This window comes from Kryptolebias marmoratus, linkage group LG9 (genome assembly GCF_001649575.2).
Source record: "Kryptolebias marmoratus isolate JLee-2015 linkage group LG9, ASM164957v2, whole genome shotgun sequence".
In the NCBI taxonomy this organism is placed as follows: domain Eukaryota; kingdom Metazoa; phylum Chordata; class Actinopteri; order Cyprinodontiformes; family Rivulidae; genus Kryptolebias; species Kryptolebias marmoratus.
In genome coordinates this window covers 900075-918011 of record NC_051438.1, presented here as the reverse complement: position 1 = coordinate 918011, position 17937 = coordinate 900075, and the positions used below count along the sequence as shown (strand labels likewise).

The 17937-nt window shown below is 38.0% G+C and overlaps 1 long non-coding RNA gene across 1 annotated transcript; it reads left to right on the top strand.

Annotated features, from left to right (window-relative positions):
• Positions 1–1977, top strand: LOC119617314. The gene is made up of 2 exons (XR_005233547.1): positions 1–127; positions 1763–1977. It is a non-coding gene; the product is annotated as an uncharacterized LOC119617314 (long non-coding RNA).
• The last annotated feature ends 15960 nt before the right edge of the window (positions 1978–17937 follow it).

The window sequence follows — 17937 nt, the reverse complement described above, 5'->3', positions numbered from 1 at the left end:
GATGAGGAGGTGTTGGAGGGTGAGGATGAAGAGCAGAGGAGGAGCAGCAGAGAGGCATTGATGAAGATCACAGATTACTTCCTGAGGAGGATGAAGCAGGAGGAGCTGGCTGACCGTCTGCAGAGCAGTAAGAGGATTTCTCTGAACATTTAACCTGATGGAGAAATGAAACATTTGAGTGGCTATGTATCAGTACTGTTCCTTTTTTACAATTTTTTTTTAAAGCACAATATTTTGCTAACCAGTTGCTTTTGAAATATAGGTCAAAAAAATAAAACAATCCCCTTTAAAAAAAAACAAAAAAAACTTTGTTGATCAACGTAATAATGAAATAAAATAATACTGACAAGTTTTACTTACTTTTACCCATGTTTTATTGTGATATGCTGGGCCAAATATGCATCTCTACTTTGTCTTTTACGATATGGGAACATTTTGTTGTCAAACTTTACATCAGACATCTGCCATATTGGATTTCAAGATGGGGTCTCCATCATGAGCTCTGCATGGACTGAATCTCAAAGTGCAGTTGTGTTGAGGAGGATGCCAGGTTTGGGAACCTCAGGGTGTCGTTTTGCAGATGATTTGGTTCTGTTGGCGTCTTCAAGCCATGACTTTCAGCGTGCACAGGGTCAGTTTGTAGCTGAGTGTGAAGTGGCTGAGTCAGTTCCTCTACGTCTGAGGCTATAGTTCAAAACCTGAAAAAGGTGGAAAGGCTACTTTTGAAATGGGCATGTGTCTCTGCCTCCAGCAAAGGAGTTCAGGTATATGTCTTGTTCATAAGTGATGGTAGGATGGAGTGGGAGATGGACTGACAGATTGGGGCATCGTCCACAGTAATAAGGGCATTGCTCCAGTCGGTTGTAGTGAAGAAAAGGTTTAGTAGAAAGGGAAGGGATTCTGTATCCTCTCTGACACATTGGGATTCCCTAGGAGGAGCTGTGTCCCTGGGGAGAAGGAAGTTTAGGTTTAGGTTTTTCTCTTGGATCTGTTGCCTCCACAACCCAATCATGAATAAGAAGATGGATGGAAATTAAGAGCTGAAATATTGTTTGTACCTCTGATATCTAGCACCAAAGCAGAGTTCACAATGGCCATTTTAAAATGACAGTTATGACATCTTAAACATATTTTCCAGACTCAAAGGTAGTTCATAATGGTTTTGCTATTTTTGTGTGATATTGAACATAAGACCTAAATTTGTGTAAAAGATAGTTTTGGAATTACAATTTTGTCAATAGTCCCATGTAAGAAAAACATAATCATAAGCAAAAAAAAATATTTTAAGGGTGCAGGTATTTATTGCCAAAGTAGGGATCTTGAAATCCAAGATGGAAAACATCTGATGTATAATTTGACCACACCGGTATGTTTGCAGATATTGATAACAATATGCCTATATATAATTTACATGTATAGACAGCCTAATTGCTGTTTCATGAGCTAAGCATCAAGATTTATGACTAAAAACATGTATATTTTTAAGGCATATTTAAGTCTAATATGGCAGCCACAAAAAGGGGCAAAGATTTAGTTCATTTTTCCATGTCTCACAAGTATCATACATATCATCATTAAATGTAAAGTTTCATGCTTTCTGCAAGTAGTGAACAATTTTAGTAACAATTCATTTTGGCTGCTCCACTGAACCAATTACTGATGATTCAGGAACTCAGAACAGATAGTTTAGTCCTGATTGTTTGGACGAACTAGGCTGTTTCAATAATCACCTTGACCTTTGTGTTTATTCAATTTTTCACAGCACTTTCTCAATGTAAACTTAAATCTTGTCTGAAGAAGAAGTTCCAGTGTGTGTTTGAGGGGATTGCTAAAGCAGGAACCCCAACCCTTCTGAATCAGATCTACACAGAGCTCTACATCACAGAGGGAGGGACTGGAGAGGTCAATGATGAACATGAGGTCAGACAGATTGAAACAGCATCCAGGAAACCACACAGACCAGAAACAACAATCAGANCGGGATATTTAAGTTAATTTGAAGTATAGATGGTAGGAGTTAATAGAGGGCAGTAGTGCAACATAAATGGATGCAAGCTGCCGTTAAAACCTAAAGAAGAAGAAGAAGAAGGATAGTGGCCCTTCAGGACCAAGGTTACCTCCCCTGGGCTAAATAAATCAGTAACAGTAACAAGACAGTCAGAACTTTGTAATGGTAGTTAGTTTTCAACTTGTAAATGCAACGCATCCTTTGTTGAACCGGAATGAAAACAGAGAACCACCGGATGCATTTGCTGAACTGATCTGCTGGTGTCCAAACCCTTCAGGTGTTTCCTTGACAACAGGATACTGCAGAACCAAGCAGAAATAGGCAGCTTCCCCTTCAGCAATGGCTGACAGCGTGGTCCTTCTGAGAGATCTTCCATTTCAGAAGCTCCAATCTCTGATTTCCAGCTGACCCATACCTGCTTGATATCACCACATTTGTGGTGATCTGAAGTTAGAATTAACCTTCCTGTGTCCTTCGGGTCAAATTGACCAAGGCTTTTCTACAAGGGCTTTTCTACCTTTCTCTATCTCGCTATTTTGATGGCTTCAGGAGGGTTAAGTTTGGTCTTATTCTGTGTTTGGAATTCTGTGTTTCCAAACCCTTTTCCTTATCAAAATTCCATTCAATTTTATTATAACTCTACCTTGTGTCTAATAATACATTGTGTTTGATTTATCCAAATCATTTTGTTCTTTACCTAATCAAATCTATTATTTTTATTTTTTTTAATAGGCCAATTCAGAGATATCAGTCATTAACCACTATCTTCAACAATTGTTTTGATTTCAATTATGTAAATAAATGAATAACCTAAAGTTTAATTCTCAGTCCATTGTCTTTTGTATATGATTATAACTCTAAAGTCTACATATCTAACATTGCAAATATACAAAGCAGACAAGTGTCTAATGGCAGAGTAGCTCAGAAGCTGCAAGTGCTTCATCACTGATTTTCTTAAACATATAGTGCTCTGTGGATCATGGGAACTAGAGAAGAATGTATGGTCAATGAAATTCAGACATTAATATATTAAGTTCAATATTTTATGCTAGGATTTCCTTTGCCCTTACTTTTCATTCTTTTATTTGTAAGATAATGAAATGAAAACCAATCAAAAGGGTAGTCATCAACATTATCAATACTTAGGGAAAACAACAACACAACAACAACAAAAATAAATAAATAAAGGAACTATTTTTCCAATTTCTTTAAATTTTCCTCAGACCATTTAACTGTGACACTCTAGAGAGTTATAGAAAACTCTGTCTAATTCATCACTCAATTCTCCTTGGTTCTTAATAATTAATGAAAGTAGACCTTTTTCTCTGTTCTTTTGTTGTCATTTGGTCTGACAGTGAACACTTTTTCTTCAAAAATGATCTGTATTCAGTAAATAATTATCTTAAAGATAAACATCAGTATTTTTTGTTGCTGAATTCTCTGCCTGGACATCAAGAACATATGGAGGGCCTTGGGACAACACTCCTGTTTAACATCCTCTGGTGATGATACTCTGACAGACCAGATGGGCTGTTTTAACAAATGCTAATTAGCATCATGTTTCAGTCATTTAGAAAAGAGAGGGACCAGATTTATTCAACTCAGCCTTACAGAATTAGAAAAAAAAGAAAAAGAAAGGAAAAAAGAACCCTTGATAAAACTATTCAAATCTTTAGTTTTGGAACAAAGAAAGTTAGGATGAACAGAGAGTCAAAAAGAGCCATTTCTCTGTAAGCATTTTTGAAAAGCAAATTAACCTGATTTTGTATTATTTTTTAACAAAAAAAAATTAAAGTTAATTCGACATGTTGGTATAAATATGTATATGTAATCATAATTTGGAGGGGGTTTGTTTGAAGTATTAAAAAAAAACAGCTAAGAATATCAGAAAATGTTTTCAGGTTTTAACTTAAGTCTCAAATTAATAAAACTAGATAGAAAAAAAAGTTTCACCAATACTCTTACTGGATTAAATCTATTTTTCCATTATTGCTTGCTGCCAGAAGGCAGACAATGTTTCTATCCGAGTGTGTTTCTCCTAAAACACCGGGCAAATTTAAAATAAATTTGTCCTTTCCTTCAAAACTCGCCGAAAGGAATCACGAGGTGTACATTTAAACCCTTTGGAGTCAGCCCAATTTAAGGTGGCTGCCTAAAGTTTAGTGTGGTATTAGATAAGAGTGATCCCTAAAATATTTTAAGTGCTAAAAGATTTTCACACACGCAACCCCCCCTCCCCCCAACACACACACACATATTATTATATATTATATATATATATATATCAATAATATATATTGAGCTAAAGCAACATAGTCTCAGCATCTATCAATATTGCATGAAATTGTGCATAATTTTATTTTCAAGCTACAACTCTCATTTTTTTATCTTAGTATAAAGCTCTGACATGAAAGGCAGCAGGCAATATACATTCCTTCAGGGAATGTTAGGTCATTAATTTGTTGTCAGTGTTAATTATTAAACAGACCAATTCACAACTAAACCCTGAATGAAGTCTCAAAATAATCTAGTTTCTTTTGTTTTTTCTATCAACCCTCTTGAACTAAAGAGGAAAAGAAGCCATTGTAACTTTGGGTCAATTTGACCTAAAGTTTACCATGTTGTTTGGCTCTGTAATGAACAGGAGCAGAAAAGAAATAAAGTTCAGAATCCTGAGTCCAGTCAAACCATAAACTTCATTTTGGAGCTCTGTGCCTGGGGCTCGGGAAGTGTTGCATTCTGGATCTGTGACAGCTGGCAAGTTTATTAGTGCATTTATGTATAAACATCAAGGAAAGGAATTTGTTGAAGAGACAGCAATTTGTTCTTTAAATTGTTTTGTTGGCAAAACTGTCCCTCAGCTTTGCATGGACAGTGACAGAATAAAAACAACTTGAGAAAAACTGCAGCTTTTGCAAGTTTAAAAATATCTTACAAAAACGTAGCTTACCAAACGGACTGATAGCTATGTCTAATCTGCACAATAACAGATGTATTTACATTTACTTAAAAATATTTCTGGTGATTAATGAATAAAGTTACTGTTGTCTGTTCAAGCAAAGCCCACCATGAAAACTATGATTGATGTTAACATGAACCAGAAGGAACGTGACCTAATTAGGACCAAGCACCACAGGTGGTAGAAAGGCCTAATGATACAATAGTGTTTCTTGTGCTGAACAAATTGCCTTTTTGAGGGCTTTAATATACTGAAAAACGTCTTTAAAGTATGCAGAAATTTTGATGGTGTGAAGCTCTCAAAAGTATGTGTGGTAAACTGGCTCAACAGTGCTACCTGTTTTGGCAGCATGACAATCTAATTTCACTTGGAGTTGTGAAATTCAGTACACATGTAGAACTCACAAAGGTGCTGTTACGGGTCTGGGGACAGGCCTACTGCAGGTGTTATGTTTTGCCCTGATTGGTGCTCTGCTGCTTTAAAGCTGCCATGCATGCAGCAGAAGGGAGGCTTTTCCCTCATCTCCCATCCTCCTCAGAACCCATTTTGGTCTTGGTTTGTATCTTATATTTGGGTTTTGTTAGGTTTGGTTTTGTATTTACTTATTTCTAGTTAGTTATGGGTTTTGCATTAATCTATTTTGGTGTCTCATTTCAGGTATTCCTTTTTCAGGTCTTATTTCTTTAGTATAATTTAATAAATTCAATTTTCATTTAATCTGAAAATCCTTGTGTGGTCTCCTTTAATGTTACTCCACCAAACGAGCCTGGTGGACGTAACATTGTGGGGACTCGTCCAATCTATTTGGGCTAATTATGCTTGATTGGCCTCATTGTTGTGTTCAGGTTGCAGTTACATGCCCCTGACTTTGGTTTTCCTGTGTTGCAGGTTATTTGTAGGTTTTTGGGCTCATTTAAGGTGTTTGAAACCTTACTAGATTTTGGACATTTTTTGGTGTTTCATATATATATGCTGTTGGAGGTCCATGAGGATTTTTGTTGGAGGGGGGAGAGAGAAGTCTTTTTGTTTTGTAATAGGTAAGTGCTGTCTGGTGTTTGTTGTTTTGGCAACTCCATTTTGGATGACCCTATTTATTATTTTAGTTTGTTATTTTTGGGCTGGACTCTGGGCTGAGGGCACCGCCGTGGTTTTGCTGCCTGAGAGGTTTTGGCCTGGAGGGATTTGCTGCCAGCAGTATCTTGGTGCTTTAAGTGCCTTGGCTCTTGGAGGAAGGTCTGAAGACTAGGCTAAGGTTAGTCAGNCAGTGAGAATCTGTCTGCAGAGAAAAGCATCAATCTGTTCCACTGTCTGAATGAACTGAATGATGGTTCTCTAGTGGAGGAGATCCAACAGTCTCTGAGTTCAGGAAGTCTCTCCACAGATAAACTGTCTCCTGCTCAGTGGTCAGCTCTGGCCTTCATCTTACTGACATCAGAAAAAGATCTGGATGTGTTTGAGCTGAAGAAATATTCTACTAACAAGGAGGTTATTCTGAGGCTGCTGCCAGTGGTCAAAGCTTCAAAAAATGCTCAGTAAGTATCAATATATTAAAATGTTTTTTAAATAAGTATAGTTTAAATAAACCGTGTAATGTAATTTTAACCCACCTAATCACACTGCTTGTAACAGTTCTAAGAGTTAGATGGGATTATCAGAGTCTGGATTCGATGAAGAGATTGGTTATAAGCTTTATATGACTTATAGGTTCCACCCCAATGAGGCACAGGACAATGATTCAAGGTTTAAAATATATGATTATTGGTTGGAAATCAGATATTCCAATCACAATCACAGAACATCAACAAAATCAGATTGGCACTGTTAAAATATAAATAGCCAAAATATAAATACTTCAGAGATTTCAGGAAAAAAACTCCAAAGCTGAAATAAAATGTATATCCCTGACTGCACTTAAAACAAAAGGGTATTGTCTTACCTCCCCTTAAATCAGCTAAAGTATTGATTGTATTACACTGATATTGATCAATATTAATGCTGACTTTAGTATCAATTTTATTGATATTTCGATTGATCCGCCCTCCGCCTTCCATACACTGAGTTCAGTGAGACTTCAGCTGAAAAATCTGTCACAATTTTTTCACAATTCTAAGGGATATTTTTCACCAACTAGCCTCCCAACAATTGCAGCTCAGCATTATAATACCTTAAGAGAATCAACAAATCTATCCATACCATTTTAGCACATCGTTGTAAAATAAACAACAATCATTTCTTTTCACAAGTTTGTTTACTCTATCACATACTGAAAACATGCAGATATACATTACACAGTTGATTTCAACTGAATCACTTTTTACAGGAAATGAACCATTGTTTCAACAAGTTGTAAGGTACCAACAAATTTATCTATATCTGTATTTATAACTTTTACACAGAAACACACTTCAAAATGACTGAACATTTTTCCTTAAAAGGAGATTTGAAAAGTGTTTTAAAGCTAACATCAGTTGAAAGAAATTATTAAATTATGCTTGTTGTGAGGTTTTCAAGAAAAAAGAAAAGTATACAAATCTTTTTTAATACTGAATACTGAAAAAACACTTGGGTGTTTTCGGCTTTCTCCGTGACCATCTTGGATGAGTGACGTCGACTGTGCCGCTAAGGTTTACAAGCATTTAGCAATTCTAAAGCAAGTGGATTAATTTATCTAACATGGTTCAGTGCGATGCAAGTAATTGTTCAAACCAGCTAGAAAATACCAAAGGAGTTTTATTTTTTGGCTTTCTGAAAGATAAAAAACTTTGTCAGATTTGTATACATAAGCTCTGATGTGGGAATTACTACCAGAATTCGCGTTCGGACCACCTCAAAAAGGAGTAACGCAAGCTCTGACCATCATTCAACCTGGAGAGACTCACGACAAAGAGAAGCTGCAATTAAATGGTTTTATTTGACATGAATGACATAAGATATTTGGCGCTCGGACCTCGGCGGAAGACGCGAGTGTCGACAATAGCAATGCGCTTTGAGGAGAATCTCAGGTTGAGCATTAGAGGCGTCTTCCCCGGGCCGGACACTGGTGGTGGAGGTCGAAGAGGGGAAGGAAGCTTGAGGGAGCTGGGAAACTGGAGGTGGAGAAGAGGTGGAGGTGGGCTGAAGATCGGCCGGCGAACGGATGGGGCCATGATGGAAGTCCTTTAAACGAAGGCTTGCTCGCTGATTGGATACACTGGAGGCGCGGTCGGATGCTGATAGGCTGGAGTGGAGGTGCTTGACGCAGCGATTAGATGCAGGTGAGTCTGAAGCAGGTCTTCCAGTCTGAATTTACGCCTAGGCTTCATTTAATGCGGTGGACTGGCTTCACGCTGAAGAAGCAGGACCTTTTGCCAGGAGCAGTCCCAAATATTTTTAAATTCAAAAGAAAGGCAATTGGAGAAGGGGACGTCACCATGGAGAATGAGACAAAAAATGAAGAGATTACCTCAAGCAAAAATGTGCTTGTGTCATACAGGTATGCACTGCACATCTAGGGATGACTGCTTGAGATCAATTTGTGATTCAGAGCAGTTTGTTATTAATGAAAAAATATAGACAATCCATATGTGACTAAACAAATGTCATAGTCTGAAACTGCTATTGATTCATGAGTTTATTCTGGTGTGAGAGTGCACAAACATCGTTGTCAAGCGCGCTCACATTTTTAATGAGTTAGCATTGAGTTAGTAACGTTTGCTCTCTTGCTGGTGTATTGACTTGCAGTGTTGTGTACTGATGCCATGACAAGGATCTGGGGGTAATCGATTCTCACCATTCCACGTTCCCACATTATGCGTGTCATTTTGTCGGCCGTGATGGTCCTCGTGATCAATAAATCTCAACAGTTTTTTACTTGATTCTGGAAATCCAGCTGTTGGTTCAGGTTAATACTGGTATGGTTGTATATCCATTACTCCCACAAAGTCTTCCAGCATTTCATTGTACTCAAAAAAGGCTTCTTCTTCCATTTCCACTAATGAACAATGAGACAGTAACCATGTTCTTGGTTCTTCACCAATATTTTGGAGCTGGCTGAGGTAAAGTACATGTCAGGAACCCAGGATGGCAACTCCACCCCCCAAATTTATTGGCAAGAATGCTAAAAACAAGTTGTTTAAGTTTTAGGTCAGAGAAATGAGTCCCAGGAACGTTTTGTGGAAGTGTTTCAATAAATGACATTCATGTAATATCAATATTTTGAGATTTGATTTCATGTCTCCTTCAAGTCAGTTCAGTATGATTTATGTGTGAGAGCAGGTTTCAAACAAATCAGTCAGTAGAGGGTTCTCATTTGTTCTGTGTTTGATGCTAAACAGCTTGTTTTAGGGGTTAAACTTATAACTGCTGCCATTTTATACAAGTTGTAAGTGAGTATTACATTTTGGTTGTCACAGACATCATTAGGTCTATTTTATGGAAGGCCTCCTAATATATTCCTACTCCCCACCCCATTTTTAAATAATACTTTTCTCATATCAGTGCAGAAGCACATAAGAGCAGTGGTTAGAGTTGTCGCCTTACAACAAGAAGGTTGTAGCTTCAAACTCTGTTTCAGCCTTTCTGTGTGGAGTTTGCATGTTCTTCCTGTGAATATGTTGACTTTATCCAGGTATTCCAGTTTCCTTGTTTTGTATGTCTCTATGTGGCCCTGTGAACGACCAGCAACCTGTCCAGGGTTCATCCTGTCTGGTGCACCCGATGACTGATGGAGATAGAGACCTGGTCCCTGCCACTCTGCATGGGGAAAATGGGGAAAGAAAACTGATAGATTGAAGGTATCAGTGCAGGTGTACATTCAAGATAAAGCAAGATGTCCTCACATAAAACCAAAACAACTCTTATAAAAATAATCAGAATTTTTAATATCCAGGCAAGTAAAAACAGTTTTCACTACTATTTCACTAATTCTGATAAGGTTTAAAATAGTTCTCAAGTAGCTTCTCCTTTTACCTGTGACATGGCAGCTCTAATTTGCCCCACCTCTGCTGCCTGCACTCCCCTGACAGCCTGATTGAACACACCTGCTTGCTATCATCTCCTCCTCCCTGTGTGTATTTAGCCAGCCTGCTTCCCTCATTCCTTGACAGTTCTTCTTTGTTTCTACCAGCAAGCTGTAACCAGGATAATTTTCCCATTTTTCTACTTCTGTTAAAGAATTATTTATTTGGAATTTTGATGACGAAAGAGTTACTGAAAAGAAACATTCCCTTTAAAATTTCTTTTTAGGTTCTTGTGAGATTTCAGTCACAAGATATCATTGCCATCTTGTGACTAGTTTTAGTATGCCACCGTCAGTGTCTGATTAAGACAGCTGCTGCTCATCAAGCTGGGTGTAGGAATGCTATGCTGTAGCTGCCACGGGTAGGTCTTGGTGTGCTGTTTCTGACTGATATGCCTCTAAACTTTTAAATGTCTGTGTTTATTTTTATTGATAAAACCCATGGTAAATTGTTGGGCCTGTTTTTGTACAGGCCAGGTTCCCGATCTAATCTGTTTGTCGGACTCAAAAACTGATGGTGAGCTAACCTTAGCCTGAACCAAGACAACTGTGAAATTCACACTCCTCCTAGCTGCTGCTAGCCATGGCTATATTCTCATTTATTTATTTATTTTGGACTGATATTGGCTCATACCTACAAGCTCTTTCTCCTGTCACATAGTTGATCTGTGATACTGTTGAACTTGTTCTCTGTGGGCTAGAAAAAAAACTTTTGTGGTGGTTTCATCGAGGTTTAAAATGGTCAAGTACTTGTCTGTATGTATATATTTGTAAATATTTTCAAATACAATTCACTGCTTTGCACAATATTATATGTGTTTACAAAATACCACTCCCCTCCAGCAGTTAAACTAGAATCTTCTGATGTGAACTAATATAGTATGTGTCTGTACATACAACATATATGTTACAAAGTATTCCAGCCTTCTTTCCTTAGAGTTCTAGTCTCCAGTGACCTTTAGATCCATTTTTGTGCCTTTGACTAAGTCTCAGCCCAGTGTTTTGGATACCTTTGCCCTTCCTCACTGACTCCCTGTGTGCTGACCTTTGGATTCCCATTAAATTTGTTGATTTTTATAACTGTCTAGTCTTAATTTGAGTCCAGCCTGCCGAGTGCATTGTTACACTACCAACAACAGGTTAATAAGGTTGGTGATTATGACAGAGTACAGATGGCTAAGCAAGGATGAATGATTCAAAAAAGAAAAAAATCACTGAGTGATGTATTTTTAAACAAGACTGTACATCTAAATATTTTGTCACAAGTGTCAATTTAAAGGTGGTATGTTTGATTTGCTAAAAGATTATCACTGTCTTTAAAGCAACATCAACAGACAGACATTTTTCTGCAAAGCATGCTAACTGTGCATCAAACCTGTCATCAGCTAAAAGAGAAGATAAAACCCTGACACTGTCTTCTAGCTTAATTGCCAGGCAGAATATTTTGACATAGTAGTCCACAATTCAAGTTTTGGTGACAGAAGTTAGTTACTTGCTGTTGTAGAGGCTCCAAACAGAGCAAACCTTTCTCTGATGGGAAATTTTTGAAAGACTGTCTGATTGAGGCAGCTAACATACTGTGTCCTGATAACAAAGATTTGAAGTTTGAAAATGTCCACCTGTCTCGTCTCACTGGTCTGCTGAATTGTCAGAAAGAGCTGCCAGCTTCACATATTTTCCCATCATGTTGATGAGAACAAGGATATTAAAGATACTGCTCAGCTGCTCATTTCTCTCTGAGGAATTAATGGCAGGTTTGAAAACATGGAGAAATTTCTTTCCATGGAGTCGATGAAGGGAACAATGAAGGTTTGGATCATTCCAACATGGTGTTGGGACATTTGGAGACATTCAGTCTGGACTAAACTGGTTAATGTGACACCTGATGGATCCATGAACCTCAGCAGTAAAAATGTTGGACTCCTGCACAGGAAACAGGACCGGATTAGAGAAGACAACCCCACTGCAGTAGGGTTGCATACGGTAAAGGAAAAAGAGGAGACGAGGAAATGTAAAAAGAACAAACGCTTGTATAAGGAAAAGACGAAACAAACTATAAACACTACTTGACGAAAACACATATGTAAAGAAAACGTAAAACAAAATATATACATTTCTTAAGTTAGGTGCAATGTTTAAGGAAAATGAAAAACAGTATATCTATTTCTGCTTTTATAATTAATTATTTCAGTTTCTGTCCTCCATAGTTTTTGGTCTGTGGGAGAAAACCCATGTGATCACAGGTAGAATATGTAACCACCACACAGAAAGGCTGGGAGGTGAACTTGCACTAACCACTTTCCCCCACAGTGGCTTACCAGACAGCTTTACTACAAAGTGAAGGTAACAGCTTAGCTGCTTTATTGAGCTGAAAGTCTGAGTTTTCTAAGTCACAAAGGAGGATTTCTTTGATTCTGATTAACTAATCAGACTCAAACTCAGACACTGAACTCAGTTTCAGCTTAAACTCCATTTAAGCTCCATTTGTTCACTAATTATTTTCTTAATGAGGACCCAGATAGAAAAATCAGACTGAAACAACATTTATATCGCATCATAGTTAATCCTGCTGCTGTAAACTTTTAAACAGATAAAATGAAACCAACAAAACAAAACTAAAAATCCCTGTCATTCTAAAAGCCAGTCAGCTCTCCACATTTACATGCTGATCAAATGTTGGTGTTCTAATTTTCTAATTTAATCAGAATATAAAGTTTATAGTTGGTTTGTTCGTCTGTTAGCAAAATGACCTAAACGTTTTTAGGAAATGTTAGGATTGTCACAAAAAGCAATTAATTAGATTTCGGTGGTGACCCAGATCACAATTCAAATCAAACTATTTTTATGGACACTATAGTGCTGACAAAGGTTTGTGCTCTCCAAGTTCTTCTAATTTATTTATTATTTAATATAATAAATACAACCTATGGATTCTAATTTCAAGTAAAACTATTTAACTTGACTAGAATTCCTTTTTTTCGAATTAACTCAGTTAATTCAGTAAAAGAAATTGGCTGGAAAACTTGAACACACTGACAGGCCTATGTTTCCCACCTTTGCTGATCTTATTTGTCTATTCCAATCCTCATTGTTAGGTCCTATCGCATCCTTTGATCATCCTCCCGTCTTTGCCATAGAGGCTAATGCTCTTTTTCCTTGGTCTTCATGCAGCTTTGATACAGTGATTACGATCACCTCTTTCAAGGAAACATCCGATGGTTTTGCAGTATAAGTCACAGCAGTGACAGACACTTTCTTGGCTGTTTCCCTGGGCAGCTTGTGACACCTTAATCCATCTACACATATTACCACACCTTCTGAGCCCATGAGCCTTGCTGATCCATTCTTATAATACCAACAACATCTCCTTCTGATATCTCTCCAAGTCGTTGCACTTTTTATAGGACTTAATCGGGGCGTGTATCCAGGGATGTGCGGTCAGGGGAGGCAGGTGAGGCAGAGCCTCACCTGTCATCATGACAAGAAAAAAAAATGATAACATAAAATGAATTTTAATATTTGTCCACTGATCTTTATGTATGACTAATTTTCGAACATCTTTATAGTCAAAATCGCTGAAATTGCATATTTCCTGTTCAAATACAAGGGTGAAATACGAGGTGCGGCAGAACCGAGCCTCTGAATTCGCAACCCATCACAAACTCGGTTGATACATGCAATTGTCCCGTGCCTGTTGCCGTACCGCTGCATGTTGCCAATATAATGGTTTATATACCCTGATTTCCACAGTCTGTCTAATGTCTTTAACCATTTATGTTTAATGTTCGTTAGTGACATATTTAGTTTTGCTGAGGGGACATAAAACCGCGGTGAAAAGGCACAGGGTGAGGCAGGCAGTACTCTGCCACATTGAAGGGGGCGCACATGAGCCAACGGGAGCTTGTTGCTGCTGTACTTTTACGCAGAGGGGAGTCAGTGAGTGAGTCAGTGAGTCAGTCAGTCAGTCGCCAATTAAATGAGATACCCTTTTGGGTTTATATATTTGTAAAACTGACTCTAAAAGAGTCAGTGCCTCTCCAACCATGAACCTCATCGCACGTCACTGAGTGTATCGCAGCATAATAAGGGAGTTCTGCTCTGCTGGTCATCCACACTGCCTGGATTTTCTTGTCATTCATCTTCTTTCTCATATGGTGTACTTCAATTTTATATTCTGTCCCTGCTAATCTCTCTCAGTTCTTTCTGAAGTTAGAATTGTGCATTTTGTAGTTGTGGCTTGTAAATATCAGCAATCCATCGGCCTCTAGATCCCATGGGCTCCCAACATGTTGGTACAACAACGAGCTATTTTGGAGCATCACTATCTTTGCTCTTTCAGGCATTGGCTTAAGGGCTTTCACCAGTCCAGCCTCTGAATTTGATCTGTGTTTAATTTTCCGCTTTTTCTTCTCCCCTCCCTTTTCCTTGGAAGCTGTGTCCGACTTCTCCTCCTCTTTTCCTGAGCAAACATATGAGCAATGTTAATGATTAACATTGCTCATAATAAGATCACATAATGATTGGAATTGTAATAGAATTACATAATGATTAGTTACAATTCTTAATAAAAACATTGCTCACACAATTAATCACTTACTAACATATTCTTTTACTACTGATTACAGTTCATACTTTAATCACCAATCAGAAAATATGTTAGATGATACTCCTGTTTCTTGATCTCTGCATGTTCTTAAGATATGCAAAGCATCAACCACAATTTTTGTATGAATTTTTCTCCTTTATTTAACTCGGAGTTTACGGAGCCTTTAATGTATGACTTGTTACATGATTAATTTTTCATTAAAACCACTAAGAACTATTGATTAATTATGCTTCATTAACTTCACACTTTTTTACCCTTTGTGTTATCAGAAGCATACAGACCACAGAGCATGATTTGTTACACGATTAGTCACGTCAGTGTGCTCCAGAGCCAACAAAAGCCTGAGCACAAATTGCTATATGATCAATTCTAAACCAACAACTCTATTCATATTTATTTGCTGATCTAATGGATACTCACAACTCACTTTTATTACAATTTTTAAGCATACGTTACTTCTTTGGCCGTTTATGGAATATTCTTTTATGTCGCAGCAAAAGTCCTGCTTCTACCGATGGGTTTGTGGGCTGATCACAAATGCACATTCCTTGACAAGCCATAACCTACTTTTTGAGGGTTTCAATAAAAACTGTTCAGTGATTTATGAAATATTTTGCTAACACTACAGACAAACAAAATTTTTATTTAAAATTTCTCCAGTTAATTGTTTAACTTTTTAATAAGGTATACTAAGAAAAGTAATGTTCATATTTCTGCAGGAACGACATGGCAAATTAATTTAAGACTTTTTCAGATCAAATGAATGGCCCTCAGCCTGGATCATATTTTTAATTTTGGCCTTTTGTAAAATTGAGTTTGACCCTCCTGAGGTCAAAGGTCACACAGCTTTAATGAGGAGTTAGAAGCTCATGTAGAGTAGAAGAACCGTTCTAAGCTCTGAAAGCCTCATGAGAAATCAGGAGTGTCTTTCTGTGAACCCAGGATTGTGTTTTGTTCTGTGAAGTATTGGGTCTCGTCTCGAGAGCTGAATGTATCGTTACATCCCTGTTCAAAGCCAAACTCTCCTGTTTTTCCAACAATTTTCCAACCCTGGCCACTCTGGATGGAGCTTCCAGTCAAACAGATTCGTCTCTATTCTGACAGCCTTCCAGGCTGAGTTTAATCAGTGTTTCTCAGACTTTCCAAAGACTGAAGCAGAGCTGGAACTGGTTTCATCTCTGCTTTAGTTTGCTGGCAGAAACACCTGCAGATGTCCAGTTGGAGCTGACTGACATTCAGTGGGACTCTGTTCTCCAGCAGAAGTTTACCACGTCCACACTGGACAACTTCTACAGCTCACTGAGTGAAACACAGTTTATAAACATGTGAGACACAAACAGAGGGGGTTTGTTCCCTCCACCAAGGAGCTGATGTTCTCAGTAGTGTTGGTTGGTTTTTGTTTCTTTGTCCGTCTGTTAGCAAGATTACTTAAAAACAAATTAACAGATTTTGATGAAATTTTCAGGAAATGTTGGTGTTGTCACAACAAAGAAGTACAACCCCAATTCAAATGAAGTTGGGATGTTGTGTAAAACATAAATGGAAACGGAATACGATGATTTGCAAATCCTTTTCAACCTTTATTCAACTGAATAATCTACAAAAACAAGATATTTAATGTTCAAACGGATAAACCTCATTGCTGTTTTTGCTAATATTCACTTATTTTGAATTTGATGCCTGCAACACATTCCATAAAAGCTGAAACGGGCATGTCTGCCACTGTGTTACATCACCTTTCCTTTAAACAACACTCAATAATCATTTGAGAACTGAGGGCACTAATTATTGAAGCTTTGTAGGTGGAATTCTCTCCCATTCTTGCTTGATATACAACTTCAGTTGCTTAACAGTTCAGGGTTTCTGTTTTTGTATTTTGTGTTTCATAATGTGCCACATATTTTAATGGGAGACAGACTATGAAGCCACGCTGTTGTAACACATGCAGAATGTGGCTTGGCATTGTCTTGAAATAAGCAGGGACTTCCCTGAAAAATATGTTGCTTAGATGGCAGCATTTGTTGCTCCAAAACCTGTATGTACCTTTCAGAATTAATGGTGCCTTCACAGATGTTCTAGTTACCCATGCCATGGGCACTAACACTTCCCCATACCATCAGAGATGCTGGCTTTTGAAGATTGTGCTGATAACAATCCGAACCGTCCGTTTCCTCTTTGGCCCAGAGGACATGATGTCCATGATTTCTGAAAACAATTTGAAATGTGGACTTGTCAAACCACAGGACACTTTTCCACTTTGCATCAGTCCATGTCAGATAAGCTGGGGCCCAGAGAAGCCAGCAGCATTTCTGGGTGTTGCTGATATATGGCTTTCGCTTTTAATGGTAGAGTTGTAACTTGCACTTGTAGATGTAGTGATGAACTATGTTTTTCTGAAGTGTTCCTAAGTCCATGTGGTAATATCCATTACAGAATGATGTTGGATTTTAATGCAGTTCCGCCTGAAGGATCGAAGGTCAAGGACATTCAATGTTGGTTATCGGTCTTGTCGATTATTTGCAGAGATTTGTCCAGATTTTCTGAAGCTTTTGATAATATTTTGGACTGTAGATGATGCAATCCCTAAATTCCTGGCAATTGTACATTGAGAAACGTTATTCCTAAACTGTTGGACTATTTGCTAACGCAGTTGTTCACAAAGTGGTGAATTTTGCCACATCCTTGCTTGTGAACAATTGAGCCTTTCATGGATGCTCGCTTTATACCCAATCTTGACACTCACCTGTTTCCAATTAACCTGTTCACCTGTGGAATGCTCCAAACAGGTGTTTTAAAGCATTTTTCAACTTTCCCAGTGTTTTATTGCCCCTGTCCCAGCTTTTTTTGGAATGTGTTGCAGGCATCAAATTCAAAAGGAACATTAAACATCTTGTCTTTGCAGTGTATTCAGTTGAATAAAGATTGAAAATGACTTGCAAATCATCTTATTTTGTTTTTATTTATGTTTAATACAGCATCCCAACTTCATTGGAATTGGGGTTGTATTAAAATTTTGATGGTGAACTGGTCAAAAGTCAAGGTCACAGTTGACTCCTAGGTCACAGAGCCCCTATGACAGAGCCCACATACAACCTGGGGCACACAACTGGAGGCAGCAGCATTTTGGATCAGCTCTGGCAGCAGCATTTTTTCAAAACAATGTCCTGTTCCTCCAGTTCCTGATGTCTCATGTCAGACTCATCAGTCTTTACTGGACTCTGATAGTTTAATAAACAGGAAAGAGGACAGAGAGAGACATGACTGGAATCAAACCAAGCAGCTTTGGTTCCTGCAGAAAAAACTGAAGCCCAGAATCAACAAGGAGCCTCCCTTCACCTCCCAATTACAGCAAAACAAAGCTGCAGCTA